Source organism: Sorex fumeus, unplaced genomic scaffold, assembly GCF_029834395.1.
Source record: "Sorex fumeus unplaced genomic scaffold, SorFum_2.1 ptg000226l, whole genome shotgun sequence".
NCBI classification, from domain to species: Eukaryota; Metazoa; Chordata; class Mammalia; order Eulipotyphla; family Soricidae; genus Sorex; species Sorex fumeus.
The window spans coordinates 543,838-566,002 of NW_026606283.1; the positions used below are offsets into that span (position 1 = coordinate 543,838).

General features: G+C 47.0%; 1 protein-coding gene across 2 annotated transcripts in view; it reads right to left on the reverse strand.

Annotated features, from left to right (window-relative positions):
- The window catches only part of RABGAP1L (RAB GTPase activating protein 1 like), a 393,084-nt gene extending 381,952 nt beyond the window's left edge, over nt 1-11,132 (reverse strand). Inside the window, exon 1 of one of the 2 annotated variants that reach the window (XM_056108612.1) lies at nt 10,960-11,126. The gene's annotated coding sequence lies outside the window, so the exon portion shown is untranslated. Of the gene's footprint in view, nt 1-10,959 lie in introns of both variants that reach the window. The other variant, XM_056108613.1, reaches the window with a different exon arrangement.
- Nucleotides 11,133-22,165: the final 11,033 nt, after the last annotated feature.

Here is a 22,165-nt window from a genome sequence, read left to right on the forward strand (position 1 = left end):
GACCCAGCCCCGGCAGCCAACCTCCACTACCCAACTGCCACCACACTTCAGGCCGCTTTCTGGACACAATACATCATAAGACACTTCCTACCCATTTTTTCATAATTACCACCCATGTTTGATGGAGTTCAGACAGGAGGCAACAAATCATAGAGAAATATATATGTACTTATATAAGTATATATATTACAGATATATTTTATATAAATATATATATGTGCCTTTAGGAGGGCCTGGCAAGCTACTAAGAGTATCCCGCCCACACAGGCAGAGCCTGGCAAGCTCCCTGTGGCGTATTAGATATGCCAAAACCAGTAACTGTAACAGGTCTCATTCCCTTGACCCTGAAAGAGACTCCAATCATTGTTAAAGACGAGTAAGGAGAGGCTGCTAAAATCTACGGGCTGGGACGAGTAGAGATGTTACTGGCGCCTGCTCGAGTAAATCGACGAACAACGGGATGACAGTGATACCTATCAAAAACTAGTGTTACATAGTTTTCTGATAGCTCAAAGCTCTAAACACAGCTTTGCATGCAGGACACCCGAGCTTCATCTCCAGCACTCATGCCCCCACCCCAGTACCAGAGGTAGTGACACCCAAGCATAGACAGAGCCAGGAGCAGCCAAAAAACAAACAAAAAAATTTAATTATTTACTTGAAGAAATAATTTTTTTCACACCCTGTAGTGGAAATGTGACTTTAAAGTCTGAATTTTGCTTACTTCTGATAATGAAAAGAGAAAATACATGTGTGTGTATGGAGTTGGAGACTGAGAAAATTTTGAGTGATATTAAATGAATTCTGCAGTTGCATTCACTTGCTTGTTTTCACTTTGGGGTCACACCCGGGAATGCTCAGGGTTTATTTCTAGCTCTGTGTTCAGTAATCACTCCTGAGAGTGACTGTGGTACTGGGGATGGGTATCAAAACTTACAAAACAATATTCTCCAGCCCAGCTGCCTTTTAAAATGAGTCCATTTCCTGTAAATAAGGCATATAGAAAACCCATTTCAGTTTACATTACTTTCATGTTTGCGAACATTTCACAAGACTTCAAAGAACCAGACTATTTTTTTTCATTTCTTCTATAGACTATATTTTATCACAAATTCCAATACTAGTTGTGTGTGTTTCTATGAGCATGCATACACAAGTGTGCAGACATACATCTATGTGGGCATATGTATCTTTCTTTAAATGATTGCATAGTTTAGGTTACAGAAAGCAACATCACTCTGTACCATTTTTAAATGATGATTAAAGGGCGGGAGAGAGTACAGCAGTTAAAGTGTTTGCCCTGTACATAGCCGACCTGGGATCGACTCCTGGCATCATCCCACATGGTCCCCAAGGATCCTCAGGAGTGACCCCGGAGCAGAGAACCAGAAGTAAGCCCTGAGCATCGGCAAGGATGGCCCCCAAATAAAATGAAAGTGATGGTAGAAAATTTGGAAAGACTCTAATAAGCTCAATTTGGGAAGCCTGGCATGAATCAGGAATAAAAACCTGTATCAACATTAGCTACTCCATCCAACTGGAGATGAGGGAGGGATCTGAGACTGGCTACTTCTGAACTTTTATGTTATTTTGGGAGTCATGTCTTGTGGAGCAGTTCATCTGAAACTGCTAAAAACTTCTGAAATGTCAGAACAATGTAGCTCAATATCACAAAATTTATTAAATGAGGAACATTGTAGTAAAGACAATTCATTTACATTGGCACCAAGCCTTATTCCAAAAATTCTTGGGTCAGCCACAAAGAAGAAGCCAAACTTTGTACCAAACAGCTATTTACTATAGCAACTTCATTACCAAGAATACCAAAATATTCCCCACACTTCAGTAATGAGCTATTAAACATTCTCTGTTTGTGTTGTTTCCTAGACAACAGTCTAAAAGGACTTTCACCTTAATAAAACTGATGGGTTCTCTAAGTAAAGCTTCTTCAAACTAATTTTATATCATTGAACTAGAAGCAGTGTGAACCTGACAACAAATCTTGAAAATTACCATCAGTGCTTTATCTTGATTAACGAATACAATTTACTGCTATTTATCCCCTCTCTCTCTCTCTCTCTCTCTCTCTCTCTCTCTCTCTCTCACACACACACACACACACACACACACACACACACACACAGAGTTTCCCTATACAATAAGGCCAAATGCAAATGTCCAGGACTTCAAACCATCACATAGGTAACCAAAGAAAATGCCAAAATCCAAGGAGCTTCTTTGAGCAAAGCATCTATCAGTTCCTCATAACTAGCTGTGGTATGAAATGCCCTGTCTTTGGAAAGCTAGTTAGTTGGCAACGGACAATGCATACTGCTTTTCTGTCTTTCTATCCTGCCTCCAAAAATAAAGATCCATCACCATTCAGAAATCATATTTCAGAAGGTGTTTTGAGAAGATGTTCAAAGCCGCTTTCTCTTCTACTACTGCCAATTTAATTCTTTTTGGTGAAACTAAAAGATGATGGCATCACCTTACAAAGAAAATATTTCCCCTTTCCAATGGTTTTAGGACCAGTCAGTTCTAGGGCTTTTCCCTAACACTAATAATTTTTCCCTTTAGCTTTTACTCAGAGGCTACTAAGAAATGCTCCCTGGGTCATAACAGTGAGGAGCACAACTTTTAAAGCTTATTTAATGTTAAAAAAAAAAAAAGTTCTACATGGCTCCAAAGACAAAAATTAAAGACAAACTAAAAAAGAAAAAAAAGGAAAACATATTTGAGGCTTTTCACCATCTGGTGACTGAATTTCTTCCCCTACCTTTGATGGTTCTGGCCCCTGGCCCAGAAAGACCTTTCTCTCCAAGCTCTGTCCTATTTCCACAAGTCCAAATCCTACCCAGTCTTCAAAGCCTGGTTTAAACGTCATCTCCTCTACCCTTACAACTAAAAGTAATCTCTCCCCTCACAAAACTGCCTTATCTTTATCTCTTTACCACACAATGCTTTCAGCCTTACATTATCTTTGTTTCCATATTTAATCCCCCACAGAAACCTAAAGGCGTGAGGATATAGATTCCAGCCACAGTAATCTCTATTCAAACTGCTTTAATACAATACATTTTGCACTAATGAGCTGTTTAACTAAAATACATGAATGGTTTGGGTTAGGAGAAAATAAAAATCCTCTAAAAACTCCAGACTGGCACTTGGTTTTGTTAACAACTAGCTATAAGATCTTGAACTTCCTTATTAAAATAAGATTTTTCCTTATTCTCATCTGCAAAGACTGAACTAAATCCTAGTTTCTTAAACTGCAGGCCACAATCCCATATGGGTTTCCTAACTTTTATTAAAATTGCTTTGAAGTAAAATATCGCCGATAAAGCATAAATGTATCTTTATCTACCTTACATACCTTCTTACAGGAATTTCTTGGGCAAAAAGATGTCATGAGTGGAAGTAGTTTAGGAAGCCCCTGAACTAAACCAGTTTGTATTAACTATATGCTGTTATCCACTAGCTAGTTATAAAATTAGTACTCTGCACTTATTTTTTTAATGACATAAAATAGAAATTATTAAAGCATGTAATAGGCAGGGGTGTGCTATAAATGTTTAGCAAATGCATGAAAATGCCGCAGCCCTGAATCGTACCATTTGCGGATTTTCCTGTAAATATTCCTACCATGGCTAACTTTAAACTGCCAACATGATTATCACAGATCTAGTTGGGAAGACACAAGCGAACTTGCTCCGAGAGACAAATAAATAAATAAATAATATAAGCCAGCTATAAGGTCCTGAAAAAAATTAAGTATTGTTTTGTTAAACTCTTCTATCAATTTAGTGTATGTGTAAAGTGTATTTCTTCGGAGGAATAGTCCAGATGTTTAAATTGCATGCTTTGCACATGGCCAACACCAGTTCAATCCCTGGCACCACCTGGTCCCCAAAGAGTCACAGGGTTTAGCCATGGGGCCACAAAGCAAAGGCTGGAGTGGCCCAGGTAATTCCTGGTCACAGGATCCGAGTAGCACCACATCCTCAATCCTTGCACTATTGGCTTAGAATTGCTGGATCCCCTGAGCACTGCTTGTAAAGGGCCACCACCTCCAAAAAAATGTATTTCTTATTTTAAGTCTGGCTAGAGCGATAGCACAGCGGTAGAGCATTTGCCTTGCATGCAGCCAACATGGCCGACCCGAGTTCTATTCCTCCGCCCCTCTCGGAGAGCCCGGCAAGCTGCCGAGAGTATCTCGCCCGCAAGGCAGAGCCTGGCAAGCCACCTGTGATGTATTCGATATGCCAAACACAGTAACAACAAAATCTCCAATGGAGATGTTACTGGGCCCGCTCGAGCAAATCAATGAACAACGGGAGGGCCTTTACCTTTACCTTTACCTTTACCTATTTTAAGTCACTGTCAAAACCATTTAACAATGCTCAGCTAAACAATTTTAATTCTTTCATACAAACCACACAATCCAATAAATCATACTCTTGATCACATATACGACCTTTGTACCTCTAAACAGTCTAAAATATCCACTCTTCTTCAAAAGTGAGGGGAGAGATGTCTTTGAAATAACCAGAAAATAAATTACAGGGAGTGGAATTTGGGGGACTAAAGTCCTTAGCATTCATTCAACCACACATTTGTGGTGCATTCTTACTAAGGGCTAAGTAACCAAAGGGCTAGTGGAAGTGGGGGGGAAAACCCATGATAGAAAAAAAAAATCCTATCCTTTTTTGCAACAATGTATAACTAAAACTCAATCAGGAACAACATTGTCAACATTGTAACATATATCTCACAGCTGACTCAATTGAAACTTTTTAAGTAAAAATTTAAAAATTTCAATCCAAGTAAGTAAATGATTATTTGTGCCCTACTCCCTACTCCAGAGAACCTGGGTACAGAGAAATATGATGTCACAAAGCATGAAAATGTATATATACTACTTAACGTTGTATGCATTGATTGATGATGCATAGCCAAAATTTCCGTTATAATGCAATATAAATTCAATTTTTTTAAAAAAGGCCATCCCTGATGCTTCCCACTCAATTCTCTAGTATACGTTCACTTTTTCATTGTTTTTGTTTGGGCAATGCTCAAGAGTTACTCCTGGATCTACACTCAGGAATCACTCCTGGTGGGTTCAGGTGACCATATGGTGTGCCAGGGATCAAACCCAGGTTGGCTGCATGCAAGAGAAGCACCTGAACTCTTGTACTATCAGTTCAGGCCCAAAGCCCACATTTTTTATGGTTTGGTTTTGCAGGACTGGGTGTTTGGTCACACCCAGGTGCTCAGGGGTTAGTCTCAGATAATGCTCAGGGGGACCACGTGGTGCCAGGGAATGAACTCAGACCTCCTGCATGCAAAGCATATACTCAGCCTACTGAACTTTCCCTGGGTCCCTCAGCCTGCATGTCTTAATGAAGCATCTATAACTGTGAATTTCTTACTAGAATTAAGTTCCTGTCCTAGACCAGAAATATACAGAACTTGTAGAATTTAGGACTAGTAAAAGAAAAAACTAGCAGAGAATATTTATTAGATTTGAGGTTATGGGGCGGGGCAGAGAGGAGAAATCAGTCTTTATTGAAAATTTTTCTTTTTTCTTATTTCAACCTAAACTGAGTAAAAGGAGGGGCAATGTCTTTAATATATTTTTGGCTACACTGTCTATCACAACAACATAGTCGAACCAGATTTTTCCTGAGTGTTAATAAAGCACTGCATTTTCTATTTTTAAAGCTATTTAGAAAACAGACTCAGTATCAAACACACAAATCATCCTAGCTGAAATCTAACTTCTCCAAATCAACTGTATGTGCACCTAGAAGTTTCCCAGAAAAAAATCCCCCGGACTTACACCAAAAAGATACCAAAAGAGGACAAAAAGAAACCATAAGCATGAGCTTGCTATACTCAAACAATTCTGGCATTCTATTTGTTGAATGAGTTCAATATGAAATATAAACTATGAAAGGAGAATGTGGAGGTACAAGTTCTGCTTAATTCCATCAAGTCTCCCTTATTTAGGATTGATAATGTTCGTGCACTTATACCCAATTTCAACTTACTGACCATAACATGAAAATCATGTCTCACTCTAAAAAGACATGCGTCAACATGCAATGTATCTTAAGTGGTGGTTGGGAAAATTGGAGACATGGAGGAGGGAAGGTATAATGATGGTGGGATTGGCGTTGGAATATTAAATGCCTATAACAAATCATCATGAACTTTGTAAACCATAGTGCCTATATAAAGTGCAAGAGGGAAACTGGAAAAAAATTAGGGATAAAAAAAACAAGCAATCTTTCTCCAAGCTCACTATAAAAACTCTTCAGGGCTACAAATGTAACTCAGCAGTACAGCGCTTGCTTTTCATGCCTGAGATCCTGGGTTTGATCACCCACATACCACAAAAAAAAATGCAACGCCCTCTTCTTAAAAAGTAGCTGTTCTACAGACTCAACAAGACTGAAAACAGGAGATCTCAGCTGCAACCACTGAAACTTTGTAATGTGCCTGTTGACAGGGTGGGAATTGGGGTGGGGAAAAAACATGACAACACTGGTGGAGGGAAGTTGACATTCGTGGTAGAACTGGTGTTGAAATATCATATGCCTAAAACTCAATGACCAATATTCTCTCTAAATCATAGTTCTTAAAAAAAATTGAAATTGGCTGTTTTACCATTAAAAACAGGTTTAAAGTTAACAATTATTTTCTATGTCTGTGCTGTGGCGCAAATGCTCCTAAATTAACAAATGTCTTAGTAGTCTGCATAGTATCAGAAGTTAAAATAGCCCGAGGAGCTGACTTTTTTTTATAATATAAGATATACATACTCACAGGTAACCAGATATGCCATAGGTTACAGTTCTGTTTCATCTTTCAAACTCCCATCCCTGCACCACTTCAAGACACTGGTAGGGGCCAAATACATAGTACAGTGGGTAGGGTACTTGCCTTGCATGCTGCTGATCTAGGTTCAATCACCAGGACCACATACAGTCCCATGAACCTGCCAGGAGTGGTCCCTGAGCACAGAGCCAGAAATAAGCCTGAGCACAGACAAGCGTAACCCAAAAAAAAGACATTGGTACCAAGAGTGCAATTCTACAACCTTCATATAAGAAATTTTTACCACCTAGTTACCCTCGCTTCATAATCAATCTACAAGAAGCCTATCTTCTATGTCGCGGTCACGGTCCTCCCGTTATTCATCGATTTGCTCGAGCGGGCCCAGTAACATCTCCATCGTGAGACTTGTTACTGTGTTTGGCATATTGAATACTTCACGGGTAGCTTGCCAGGCTTTGCTGTGCGGGCGAGATACTCTCGGTAGCTTGCCAGGCTCTCCGAGAGGGGCGGAGGAATAGAACTGGGGTTCGCCATATTGGCCACTTGCAAAGCAAACGCCTTACCCACTGTACTATCGCTCCAGCCTATCTTCTATGTATTTATCAAAAGTCTTTTGTTTTGGGAGTGACAGAGCTCAGGGCTTCCTCCTGGTTCGGTGCTCAGAGATCATAATCAGTCCTGGAGGGCTCAGAAGAACCATATGGGATACCAGGGATCAAACCTGGGTCAGCTTCATGCAAAGCAAACGCCCTATCTGCTGTTCTATCACCCTGGCCCCAGAATTCTTTACTACAAACCAAAAGAAAGGATAAAAGGACTTGAAAGTTTTCATTCTGAATCATCTAAATTTGAATAAATATACAGTTAACTGAACAAAGCCAAATGTGCATTACAACAAAGCAAAAAGGTTTTAAGTACAAAAATTTTTAGAAGTCATTTAGAAATAATGAGCTGATAAACATGAAAACAGGTTTCATAAGTTTTCATAAGTTCCAAGTTGTTTTTAAATTAAATTAAAAAATAATAGCTACCAGAGCAAAAGATGTGAGTCACAAAACTATTATTAAGGAACAAAATTTCACTGCATTCATTTGCGGTATATAAAAATATATATATAGTATGAGACTAGTATCCATGACCAGGGAAAACAGGGGTTAGGAAGACTGGTCAATGGTTGGAATCAACCACAAGAGTGTGTGGGGTGGAGGGTAGGTAAGACAGAGAAGAGACCAGTATGATGATAATAGCAGCTGGGAATGATCACGCTGGACAAGAACTTAGTGTTAAAAGTAGGCAAAGTGATATTTTTAATAATATTTCAGTATTCACATTGCAAACCACAATGCCCAAAAGGAGGAGGGCAGTGAGAACAGGAGCAGGGACAGAGACGGAGAGAAGGAAAACACCTGCCATAGAGGCAGGCAGAGGGTGGAAGGGGACCTGGGGACATTGGTGCTGGGAAATGTATACTGATGGGGAGATGGGTGTTGGAATATTGAATGACTTAAACCTAATCATGAATAGTTTTGTTAGGGTCTGTCTCACAGTGCTTCCATAAAAAATGTAAATTTTTTTAAAAATAAAATTAAAAAAAATTTTAAAAAATACCACATCTACAATGTATAAATATTCCTATCAACTATAACTCAGGGATTTAAAAAAAAGAAGAAGAAGAAAGACTTCAGTCAGCCCTTTTTATGTTGGTCAGTGCATTTACTACATGCTCAAAAGCACTGGACTTCCTAGAGCACAACATTCCCAACTTTCTAGAATACAATGCAATACAATTCGTTCACTTGTGATAAGCACGTTCCCACTACAGCCACTTCTCCCCACAATTCTCCATCAGCCGCCTCAGAACACATCTTGAACTAGCTGATACGGACAACGGTCCAAGTCTTCACTCCTCAAGCAACTCAACATTTAATCCGATTTTCTTTCCTGCCCAAAGCAGACCGGCTTCTTCCTCCTTTGCAATCTCCCCGTGGGGGCGGCGTTGGCGTTGCAGGGATGCTATTGTCATCACGAATCACACCCAGGCCACTTTCCCAAGGAGACGGAGACGCATCCCCTTCCAGTTTGCACCCAAGCAAGCTCCAAGTCTCCTGACCTCGGAAACAACTGAGTTCGGCTGCAGCAGGGGGGCGTCACAGAAGCCAAACGCAAAGCACCCCGCTGAGGAGGAGAAAAAAAGAAAAAACACCCAGGAGGGCTCGCTGGGAATTGCACCCTCCAGCGCTAGAACCCGACCCCGTGCATCAGAGAGAAGCGTCGATCCCAAAACTCCCGGAAACCTTGCGGGTCGCCCGAAGTAACAGGCCTGCAAAACAGTTTGCAGTCGGGCTGCGCTGACACCCTGTGCCGGGCCAGCAAAACTTCAAGCGAGCAAGGGAGCTAGGGAGCGGGCGCTGCGGCCGGGTTTGACGTTTCCCTCCCGGGCAGGAAACGCATTGGTGACCACCAACTCCAAACGCACAGTTCCTCAGATGCCTCAAGGCGGGTGTGCGGCATCAGCACCCCGCCCCGAGCTGGAGGCTCCTGGCTCGGAAACGTGGACTCCGGGATTGGGGGGCTGAGAGGATTAAAGGGCTGAGGAGTTGGGGGCTGAAGGGATTGAGGTGCTGAGGGGATTGGGGGCTGAATAAAATTGGGGGACTGAGGGGATGGGGCTGGAGAAATTGAGGGACTGAGGGGATTGAGGGGCTGAGAAGTTAGGGGCTGAGGGGATTGGGGGGCTGAGGAGTTGGGGGCTGAAGGGATTGGGGGCTGAAGAAGTTGAGGGGCTGAGGGGATTGGGGGGCTGAGGAGTTGGGGGCCTGAGGGAATTGGGGGGCTGAAGGGGTTGAGGTGCTGAGGGGATTGGGGGGGCTGAAGAAGTTGGGCTGAGGGGATGGGGAGGTTGAAGAAGTTAAGGGGCTGAGGGAATTGAGGGGTTGAGGAGTTGGGGGCCTGAGGGAACTGGGGGGCAGAAGGAGTTGAGAGGCTGAGGAAATTAAGGAGCTGAGGAGTTGGGGGGCTGAGGAGATTGGGGGGCTGAGGGAATTGGGGAGCTGAGGGGATTGGGGGGCTGAAGGAGTTGGGGGTCTGAGGGAGTTGGGGGCTGAGGGGATGGGGGGCTGAGGAGTTGGGGGGCTGAGGGGATGGGGGGCTGAAGAAGTCAAGAGGCTGAGGAGTGGCTGAAGAAGTTGAACTGAGGGAACTGAGGGGCTGAGGAGTTGGGGGGCTGAGGAGATTAAAGAGCTGAGGAGTTGGGGGGCTGAGGAGATTGGGGGCTGAGGGAATTGGGGAGTTGAGGGGATTGGGGGGCTGACGGAGTTGGGGGTCTGAGGAGTTGGGGGCTGAGGGAATTGGGGGGTGAAGAACTCGAGAGGCTGAGGAGACTGAGGGGCTAAGGAGTTGGGGGGCTGAGGAGTGGCTGAAGAAGTTGAGCTGAGGGAACTGAGGGGCTGAGGAGTTGGGGGGCTGAGGGCTTGTGGGATGGCGACACTCGCTCCGCCGCGCGCAGTGCCCGGTGTCAAAGTTGACGGTCCACGGCGGGGGGGCCCCCACCGAGGAGCCCCGCCCCCACCCCCACCCCGACGCCCCCGGGACGGCGACACCGCCACTGCCACCACAGACACGGTCCCGCAGGAAGCCCGACGCGCGGCGGCGTGGGGCCCGGGGGGGGGGGTCCCAGGACATCCGCCGCCCACACCCCCAAAACCGGCAATGTCAGGAGGGCACGGCGAGGGCCCGGCACCCCGAGGTCTCCTCCGCTGAGGAGACCTGACGGGGGGCGCTGCAGCCCCCGGCGCGGCCCTGACAGACCCGGAGGCGTCCCGGACCGTCCCCCTCTCCTCACCTCCCGGGACTCCGGGACGCCACCCGGGAGCCAACACCCTCGGGGGGCCCCCGCACCCCGTCTCCTCAGGTCTCCTCAGGTCCCCTCAGGTAAGAAGCCGACCGGCCGCCCCCAGAGGCGCGACCCGGACAGACCCGAAGGCGCCCGCGTTCCCCCGCCTCACCTCCCGCTCCGGGACCCCCGGGGGGCTCCACCCGGGAGCCAACACTCCCCGGGCCCGGCCCGCGTCTCTCGGGGGGGGCCGCCGGCCGCCCAGGCAGGCCGCCCTCGCTCACCTCCTCCGGCTCCGCCGACAGAGCCCCGTAACTCCGCCGAGCGCCCCGCGCGCCTCCGCGGGCCCGTCCCGTCCCGTTCGCTCGTCGGCGGCGGCCGCCGGAGCCCGGGAGGGCGGAGGGAGGGAGCGAGCGGGGAGGGGACGCGGCCGCCCGGCAGGAAGAGGCGAGGAGGGGGCGGGGCCGCGAACAGGCGGCGCGGGAGCGCGCACGTCGGGGCCCCTCGGTGCTGCGTGCGCGCTCCCGAGCGCCGCTTCCTCGGCGGCGGCGGCGGCGGCGGCGCGCACGCGCGTTCCCTACGGGCCCGCGGGGCAAAGACCTGAGCTCCCCGGTGCTGGGAGTTGGAGAGCCCCGACACCGCACCCCCAAGGTGTAAGCAGGTCCGCCGAAACGGGAGCTCTGGTGCATGCTCACTTTCTTACTAAGATCTGACTTCAGAGAGATTTGGGGGGTCCCCAGGGGACCCCTAAATCGAATTCATCTCTCTTCCTTCCTTTGGATTCCAGGGGGGACCCCTAAATCGAATTTCTCTCTCGTACTTCCTTTGGGTCATCAGTTTGGAAAGACAGACTGCATAGACATGAAAGAAACCAACTTTCTTTTTGGGGGGGAATCACACCTGGCGATGCTCAGGGGTTCCTCCTGGCTCTGCACTCAGGAATTAGGGGAGCATCCCCTGGCGATGCTCAGGGGACCCTATGGGATGCTGGGAATCGAACCCGGGTCAGCCGCGTGCAAGGTAAACGCCCTCCCCGCTGTGCCCGAACCCCAGTTTTCTTGCTGCAAATGTTATACCTCTCCCCGTGGATCTCTACAGCCAGAAATGAACAGTAAATTTTCCATATTTTAGTCAGCACGTTTTTGGTTGTTATTGTTTTTTGGGTTTTTTCCAATTTCATAATAGTCTTTTTTTTTTAAACTCTAAAAAAAATTCATTGTATTTAGGTAGCTGTTGTTTGACACTTTGTTCAAACACATTGTATTTAGGTAGCTGTTGTTTGACACTTTGTTTCCCTCTGTTCCTCCTTAATACCCTTGCGTACTCATTTCCTCACCTGGACCCAGAAGCTTACCCTGAAAATAATGTCCAAATGTCCCTCTCTGCCAAGTTCTTTTTTTCTTTTCCCCTTTGTTCATTTCAAGGTTTCTAGATGATGAGACATATCAAAACTCTCACAACTGCTTCACGTTTCCCCTAGCTACGGGGCTTGTTCCCAGAAGGTTCTTTATTAACCCTTATTACAACAGATCCCAAGAGTCTATTTAGCTCTGGGCCTGACTCACTCACACTGCCAGGCATGGTGTTTCATAAAGTTGATGTTTGTATAACGCACATGCCATCTGTTGACTTGGGCCAGAGAGCTGTCTTAATGAACTGCACACGTGCTATCTTAATGAACTGCACACATACGGGAGACCCAGTTTAAATCCCCCACACCACGATTCCCAGAGCACCTCCAAGTGTGGCCCAGAACCAGGAGGAAATTGCTAGAGAAGAAAGCTATTTATGGGGCTGGAGAGGTAGTATACAGCTGGTAGGGTTCTTGCCTTACACACAGCTGACGTGGGTTGGACCCATGGCATCCCCTATGGGCCCTGCACAACCAGGAATAATTCCTGAATGCCGAGCCTGGTGTAATCCCTGAGCATCACTGGGTGTGTCCCCAAAAACAAAACCAAAAAAATCGTTTCTGTCTTGATATGTTCTAACTAGATAGAAGTGTTTTGACAAAAGGGATAACACTGATAATTTTCTGTACTCAGAAATTTGGCCAAAAGAGAGGTTTTTTTTTCTTTTTGAGTTACACCCGACGGTGCACAGGGATTACTCCTGGCTTTGCACTCAGGAATTACTTCTGGTGGTACTCGGGGGACCACGTGGGATGCTGGGAGTCGAACCGAGGTTGGCTGCGTGCAAGGCAAACGCCCTACCCACTGTACTATCGCTCCAGGCCCCAGAAAGCCCCCCAGTTCCATCTTAATGCCTTTGGAAGCAATTCCAATGGTTGTGCTGGTTGTTACCATCCTTTCACTAAAGTGGAATGTAACAAGCATATCTCTATTATAGGATCCATTCCTATGCCAACTGGCTACAAGGAAAAGAAAAACTATCCAGTGGTAACATGTCACACCTCTAATCATTCTCTTGAACTGAACTATTCCCCACAACTATTCCCTACCCTCGAACCAAGATAAGAGGAGTCACGGGAGAACCTTGATAAGAGACAAGTCACAAGAGAACCTCGATAAGAGACAGCAAGGTGGTTTAGTACAAATTCATCCTCGCCCCAGGAATGAGATTCTGAGTATGTGCCAAGGACTCAAGACCAAAGAACAGTGCAAGCTTCAAGCTCCCCTCACCACTTCCTGTGTGTTAAGCATAACCCTTGCAGAAAGTTCTCACTTTGGTCAACAGGCTGCTATTAAATAATCCAGTGTGATTCTTTTTTTTTAAATATATATATATCATTTATAGGCACTTAATAATGCTATGCCATGAAAAAGTTATTTCTTTCCGCCACCCCCCCATTTTATTTAAATACCATGGTTGTGAGAGAGAGAGAGAGAGAGAGAGAGAGAGCGAGAGAGAAGTGCCTGCCATAGATCTAAGTTGGGGAATAATCTCAAATAACAATGGTGGGGTTGATGTTGAAATATAGAATGTAATCAAAGTAGAGGGGGGGACGAGCGTTAGAGCAGCAAGGAGGGCGTTTGCCTTGCACGCGCCCGACCTGGATTCCATCCCTGGCATCCCAGATGGTCCCCCAAGCCCCACCCCGAGTTAATTCCTGAGTGCCTGAGTGCAGAGCCAGGAGTAACCCCTGAGCGTCACTGGGTGTGACCCAAAAATAGGAAAAAACAAAAACAAAACAAAGTAGAGAGAGAGTAATGTGGATATCATCTGCCATACAGGTAGGGGGAAGGTGTGGGGTGAGGGGGGGTATACTGGGGTTGTTGGTGGTGGGAAATAGGCGTTGTTGACGGGAGAGGTGTTTCATTGTTGTATGACCAAGTCTTACACCCGAAAGTTTTGTAACTGCTCTCACGATGATTCAATAAATAATTTTTTTAAAAAAAAGTGCCTGCCATAGAGGCAGGCAGGGAGTGGGGGTGATGGGAGGGAACCTGGGGACCCTGGTGCTGGGAAATGTGCCCTGGTGGAGGGACGGGTGTTGGAGCACTGTAGGACTGAAACCTGATCATGAACAGCTTTGGAAGGGTCTATCTCACAGTGATTCAATAAAAAAAAACTTTTAAAAATTAAATTTAGGGGTTGGAGTGATAGCACAGTAGGTAGGGCATTTGCCTTGCATGCAGCTAACCCGGGTTCGATTCCCAGCATCCCATATGGTCCCCTGAGCTACCGCCGGGAGTAATTCCTGAGTGCAGAGCCAGGAGCAACCCCTGTGCATCGCCAGGTGTGACCCAAAAAGCCAAAAAAAAATTAAATTTAAAATAAATAAATAAACACCATGGTTTACAGAGTTGTTCGTGATTATTTGTTCCAGGCATTCAATATTCCAACCCTAATCCCACCATCACTGTTGCCTTCCTTCCACCCTTCTCTCCATTTTCCCAACCACCCCTCATATGTGCCCCTGTCGCAGGCCCACAGTAGTTGATTTTATATTGCAAAAGCCATTTCAAGGGAAACTTTACTTTCCCACGGTGTCAACCCCCATATGAGTTTTTCCTCATACTGGGTTTTGTGATTTTTTTAACTTTTTTTGTATTTTATATTTCTATTTTTGTATTTAAGAAATTTAAAATTTTTAAATTTTTTTCTTAAAGAGCCATGATTTACAAAGTTACTGAGGGGCTGGAGTGATAGTAAAGTGGGTAAGGCATTTTCCTTCCACGCGGTCGGCCCGGGTTCGATTCCCGGCATCCCATATTGTCCCCCGAGCACTGCCAGGAGTAATTCCTGAGTGCAGAGCCAGGAGTAACCCCTGAGCATTGCCCAGTGTGACCCAAAAAGAATACATTTTTTTCTTAAAGAGCCATGATTTACAAAGTTACTGAGGGGCTGGAGCGATAGAACAGTGGGTAAGGCGTTTTTTGCCATGATTTACAAAGTTACTGATAATTGCCTTTTAGGCCTACAGCAATTCAACATCAATCCCTACACCAGTGTCAACTCCCCTCCACCTCTGTCCCCAGATTCCCCCCGCCCTAGCCCGCACTCCACCCCTGTCTGTCAACTTGATGGGCATATTACAACATTTCAGTGGTTGCCACTTAAATCTCATTCCGTTCTGCTGAGTCTGTGTGTTGGATATATGTCTCTACTGTTCACGCATGTCACCGGGATAACTGAAACCCTGATGTCTGCTCACCCATTACTTCTCGTTCTCGTCTTCCCCCCTTGCTTTCTTTCAGTCTCTGTCTCTTTTTGGTCACATTTTGTTTGGCCTGCAAGATGCTAATTAACACCAGTAGCGATAACCAGGGCTGAGGAGACAGTGCAGGTGGAACCCAGCCTGAGGTTGGACCCTGGTACCACATGACCCCTAGAATACCACTTCGTGTGGCCCAAACAGTACCACCTCCTGGGGATCTGGTCTTGGAACAACAAACCTGGTTCCCTGAATAACTCCGGAGCGGGCTCCCAAGTCACTAAGCCCGTTTCAGCAGTCTAACTCTTGAGAGAGAGAGAGAGAGAGAGAAAGTGACTGTCATAGAGGCAGGCAGGGGGTGGAGGAAGTGGGAGGGAAACTGGGGACATTGGTGGTGGGAAATGTGACCTGGTGAAGGGACAGGTGTTGGAACATATGACTGAAACCAAATCATGAACAATTTTGTAACTTTGTGTGTCACAGTGATTCAATTTTTATTTTTTGTTTATTTATTTATCTATTTTTTTGCTTTTTGGGTCACACCTGGCGATGTACAGGGGTTATTCCTCATTCTGCACTCAGGAGTTACTCCCAGCGGTGCTCCAGGGACCATATATAGTATGCTAGGAATCGAACCCGGGTCGGCCGCATGTAAGGCAAACGCCCTACACGCTGTGCTATCTCTCCAGCCCCAGTGATTCAATTTTTAAAATAATTTTTTAATTTTAACTTTTTTTTTCCACTCACAACTAGCAAATAGGTCTTAAAAATCCCTGTTTTAGGGGCTAGAGCAATAGCACAGCAGGTGGGCATTTGCCTTGTACACGGCCGACCCATGTTCGATTCCCAGCACCCCATATGGTCCCCTGAGCACTGCCAGGGATAATTCCTGAGCTCAGAGCCAGGAGTAACCCCTGTGCATCGCTGGGTGTGACCCAAAAAGAAAAAAGGAAAAAAGAAAAAGAAATAAAATCTGAAAAGAAAATCCCTCTTTTCAAAAAAATAAAAACCACCAAGTTTAGCTTTAGTTTGATGTTTAGAAAGGAATCCTGTGGTGGTGGGCGTGAAGGTCGTGAACTGCTTCTGGTACTCACTTTCTCCTGGTACCAGCTGTCATCCTGGCTGGGGTGGGGACAGGGAGGGACCGAGAAAAGGGAACAGAAAGAGCCCACGGTGCCTGGTGCCAGCTGAGGAGACCCTGTGTTCTCTCGGCAGCCGTCCAAGGCAGACTTTCTGCTGGGAACTTTGGTGGTTTCCTGAGCGCCTTGGTCTGTGACACAAAGTCTCCTGTTGTACATGTCCTGGAGCCTGTCAGTGCTCTGCTCTCCGAACTCCACACAGTTCCTGCAGTTAGAACCCAACTGTGGGGCTGGAGCAATAGGACAGCGGGGAGGGTGTTTGCCTTGCACACGGCGGACCCAGGTTCAATTCCCAGCATCCCATATGGTCCCCCGAGCACCGTCAGGAGTAATTCCTGAGTGCAGAGCCAGGATGAACCCCTGAGCATCACAGGATGTGACCCAAAAAAGAAAGAAAAAAAAAAGAACCCAGCTGGGGGCTCAGGTTCTTGGGCGGAAGGTCACTGGCAACTGATAGCCAACACCAGAGGGAGGCAGAGACAGATACACCCCACCAGCAAAGCCATATCTTTCTGGATCTCTAAATGTTTTTGTCTTCCCTTTTTTTGTTTTTGGACCACACCTGGTGGTGCTCAGTCCTGACTCCTGGCTCCATCCCCTATGGGATGCTGAGGATCGAACCCAGATTGGCCAAGTGGATAGCAAGTACCTGACCTGCTGTTGTACAATTACTCTGGCCCCACTAGAGAGAATTCTAATCTTTTTCTTCTTCCCTCCCACTAACCCACACTGGTTTTTTACTTTTTTTTTTTTTTGGCTTTGCTCAAAATACACTAGACGTTTATAGGACCTTGGAATTTTTTGGGGGGGTGGTGGTGTTCGGTCACACCCGGTGATCACAGGGGTTATTCCTGGCTTTGCACTCAGGAATTACTCATGGCGGTGCTCTGGGGACCATATGGGATGCTGGCAATTGAACCCGGGTCGGCAGCATGCAAGGCAAATGCCCTACCCACTGTGTTATTGCTCCAGCCCCCCTTGGAATGTTTTTGATTTTGATTTTGGCCAAACCCAGTGGTGCCTAACGGTTACTCCTGCCCTTGCAGGAGTCTCTCCTGACAAGGCTCAGAGGACTATGTGGGGCACCGGGGATTGAACCCAGGTTAGTTGCATGCAAGGCAGCGTCCTACCTGCTGTACTAATCGCTCTGGTCCTGAGATATCTAAATGTTCTGGGGGTGGAGTCAGGCTTTCCTCTGCCCACCCTCTCCCCCTGGACACTCTGAGGAACCTACACATGTGGCCAGAGGTGAGGGTCAGCCCCCTTCCTGTTCCAGCCCAGTGAGGTGTACACAGACAGAGAGAAAGGCTTTCTGCTGTCTGAAAGGAAAACCTGGTATTCGTAAGAACCACCTAACCCAGTGGAAACTTCACACCTAGCATGCTGGAATACTTTAGTCAAGGTTTCCTGAGCCACCCACAAGAACTTTCTACAGCTTAGGGATGCAGTGCTTCGGGATGTATTCTCAAATACTGTTCCACCTGGAGGGAAACAAGCTATCTCCCCATTCCTTATGCTTTAGAAAATCCTCTCTTTCCTAATCTTTTTTTTTTAATTGAGTCACTGCAAGATACATAGTTGCAAAGCTGTTTATAGTTAGGTTTCAGTCATACAATGTTTCAACATCCATCCCTCCACCAGTGCACCTTTCCCACCACCATCAGCGACCTCCATAGCAGGCATCTTCCTTTCTTCCTTCCTTCCTTCCTTCCTTCCTTCCTTCCTTTCTTTCTTTCTTTCTGTCTGTCTGTCTGTCTTTCTGTCTGTCTGTCTTTCTTTCTTTCTCTTTTTGGGTCACACCTGGTAATGCACAGGGGTTACTCCTGGCTTTGCACTCAGTAATTACTCCTGGCAGTGCTTAGGGGACCATATGGGGATGCTGGGAATCGAACCCGGGTCAGCCATGTGCAAGGCAAACGCCCTAGCTACTGTACTATTGCTCCAGCCCCGCACTTTTCCTTCTTTCTTTCTCTCTCTTGCTTTACTTTTGGGCGTTATGATTTGCAATACAGGTACTGAGAGGTAATCATCTTTGTCCCTTTACCTCCTTTCAGCATGCAGTTCATATCCAGAGTGATCATTTCCAGCTATCGTTGTCACAGTGGTCCCTTCTCTATCCCGACTGCCTTCTCCCACAGCCCTTGAAACCAGCTTTCAACTGTCAACCAATCCTCCTGACCTTTGTTTCTACTGCCCTTGGGTATGAGATACACGATCACGATCATCCTGTTGTTCGTAGATTGCCTGGAGCAGACACCAGTAACGTCTCCTTCGTCCCAGTCCTGAGATTCTAAAAAGTGCCACATTCAAGGCTCTTTTAGGGTTAGGAGAATGAGACCCATCATTGTTACTGGTATTTGGCATATTGGGTACGCTACGGGGAGTTTGTCAGACTCTGCCGTGTGGGCAGGTTACATTCGGTAGCCTGCCAGGTTGTCCAAAGGTTAGATATAGTATGCGACTAATACCCAAGGTCAGTAGAAAAATCTTCTATTTTCAAAGCTGGAGTAATAGCACAGTGGGTAGGGCATTTGCCTTGCATGTGGCCGACCCGGGTTCAATTCCCAGCATCCCATTTAGTCCCCCGAGCACCACCAGGAGTGATTCCTGAATGCATGAGCCAGAAGGAACCCCTGTGCATCGCCAGGTATGACCCAAAAAGCAAAGAAAAAAATTCTATTTTCTAAACAAAATCCTCTATTTTCTAACAGAAAGGAAATGAACTGATGAGAACCACAAACTAGTTCAAGCACTTGTAAAGTATGGTCTGTTTGCTGGTCAGTTTTCTCAGTAGATTCTTTGAATTCCTACGTCCTTTTCCTGCTACCATTGTGGTGACCTTCAGACCCTAGCAACCTTCTGATGCAAAACCTGAATTCATCTCAGTAAGAAAGTCTTTCAGAGGGGCTGGAGCAATAATACAGCAGGTAGGGCGTCTTCTTTGCATGCGGCTAACCTGAGTTCGATTCCCAGAATCCCATATGTCCCCCGAGCACTGCCAGGAGTAATTCTTGAGTTCAGAGCCAGGAGGAACCCCTGTGCATCGCTGGGTATGACCCAAGAAGAAAACAAAACAAAACAAAAAGTCCTTCAGAATACAAATTTGGCTTCTCCCTTTAGAAACAGGGGCCTGGGGCTGGAGCAATAGCACAGTGGATAGGGCATTTGCCTTGCACACGGCTGACCCGGGTTCGATTCCCAGCATCCCATATAGTCCCCTGAGCACTGCCAGGAATAATTCCTGAGTGCATAGCCAGAAGTACCCCTGTGCATTTCCAGGTGTGACCCAAAAAGCAAAAAAAAAAAAAAAAGTAGAAATAGAAACAGGGGCCTAAGTGATAGTATGGCAGGTAGGGCGCTTGCCTTGCATGCAGCCATCCTGGGTTTGATCCCCAGCATGCCATAGGTTCCCCTAAGCACTGCCAGGAATGATCCTTGAGTGCAGGGCCAGGAGTAACCTCTGAGCATTGAGCAGGTACGACCTAAAAATAAATAAATCACTGTCACTGTCCTCCCATTGTTCATCGATTTGCTCGAGCGGCCCCAGTAACATCTCCATTGTGAGACTTGTTACTGTTTTTGGCATCTCGAATACGCCATGGGTAGCTTGCCAGGCTCTGCCGTGTGGGCGGGATACTCTTGGTAGCTTGCCGGGATCTCCGAGAGGGATGGAGGAATCGAACCTGGGTCGGCCACGTGCCAGGCAAACGCCCTACCCGCTGTGCTATCGCTCCAGCCCATGTGGGGTGGGAAGAACAGAAACCCAAAAGAAGATCATGTTCAGGGCAAAGGAGAGAGTTCAGTGGGCAGTAGTGCATGCAGCAGCACCCGAGGTTGGGAGCATCCTGTCCTAGAGCGACCAGAACCACAAGCACATCCCCCTGATTACTCAGGCTTCTGCATGCCCGGGTACATCCCTTTCTCCTGCTGCCCTCCCGTTCCCACAAACCGGTGCTTTTCATGAGCCAACGCGCCAGCAGACGCTCTGGCAGTCACCTGACGGCTGCTGAAAACAGAACCTCAAACGTGCACCTTCAGCAGAAACATGTCACCTTGCTCTCTGCAGGTCAGGAGTCTGCGGCCACCCCTGCAGGCCTGAGGCAGAAGGAGCAGGCGGTTCCTGCCGGAGTTTCTGAGGCAGGGTGTGCGTCCCCCAAGATGTCCAGCTTCCCTTACCTGTACCACCTTGCTCCATTCTCTGTGTCAGTAGCACAGCGCCAGGGTCCAAGAGATCTGGATCTTAGTGGAGGCTGCTCCAACAGGCCCTGGCCACTCTCTTAAGCTCCTTGCAGTTACACGAGACACCCCTGAGTCATTGTACTTCGATGACTTTAATTTCATCGCACCTGCAAGCCACAGATAATGGGGGCCCACGATTTGGTCCAACTCTCTTCTAGATGTTTCTGTGAATGCTAACAATGATGCAGTTCTCAGGGAACTGCACCATGGGGGAGGGACAGGGTCAAATGATACAGATGCTAACAATGATGCAGTTCCCAGGGAATGGCACCATGACAGGAGGACAGGGGTCAAATGACAAGAAAAATCAAAACAGTTGCTGGGCACTCTGAATGCCCATTGGAAGTTTGAGGCCCACCTACAATGCCTACCTCTTTCCCCATGAGAATATTCTAGATGAAAACAGGAAAGCGAAGTTGGGAGTGAGACTGGGGGTGCTCAGATATGTAGAACATGCAGGAGAGAGAAGCGGAATGTGGGCTACAGTTTCACGGAGCCATAGGACAGCAGGGAAGGCATATGCCTTGCACGTTTCTGACCCAAGTTTGATCCCTGGCTCCCCAGAGGTTCCCCCTGAGTGCAGAGCCAGGAGTCAGCCCTGAGCACAGCTAGATGTGCCCCCCCAAACAGAAACAAAACAAAACAAAAGAGGGAAGGGCAGAAAAAAGAAAGGGGGATGGGGAAAAGCAGTCTCTGGCCTGACAGAGATTTATCTCCCTAAGCTCCAGATCACAGCAAGTCTCAAAAAGGAGAGAACAGGGACTGGAGCCATAGCACAGCAGGCAGGGTGTTTGCCTTGCACGCGGCCGACCCTGGTTCAATTACCAGCATCCCATAGGGTCCCCCGGCACCGCCAGTAGTAATTCCTAAATGCAGAGCCAGGAGTAACCCCTGAGCATCACCGGGTGTGACCAAAAAAGCAAAGAGAGAGAGAGAGAGAGAGAGAGAGAGCAGGACCTATCATCCTTCGCTCTCCCCACATATTCCAAAGGTGGATGTTCTAAAGAGGGGGAGAAAAGGCCACAGAGAGAGCCTTCTAGAAGCCCACAGAGTGACAGGGAAGCAAGGACAACTAAGAAGAAACATTCCCCTGGGAGAAGACATGGGAACTACATTTTAGACTAATAGCATTTTTTATTCTAGTTTCTGATTTTGGGGGTAACATCTGTGATGCTCAGGGCTGACTCCTGGCCCTGAGCTCGGGGATCACTCCAGGCAGTGCTCGAGGGACGATGCCGGGGATGGATACGGGGGATTGATCCTGGGTGGGCTCCAGCCCTAATAGCATTTTTTAAAAAAATAGAATGGTTAACAAAACCAAGAGAAGTCTTGGGGGGGGGGGCTGGAGGAGTAGCACAGTAGATAGAGCGTTTGCCTTGCATGCAGCCGATCCTGGTTCGATTCCCAGCATCTCATATGGTCCCCCAAGCACCGCCAGGAGTAATTCCTGAGTGCAGAGCCAGGAGTCAACCCTGAGCATTGCCAGGTGTGACT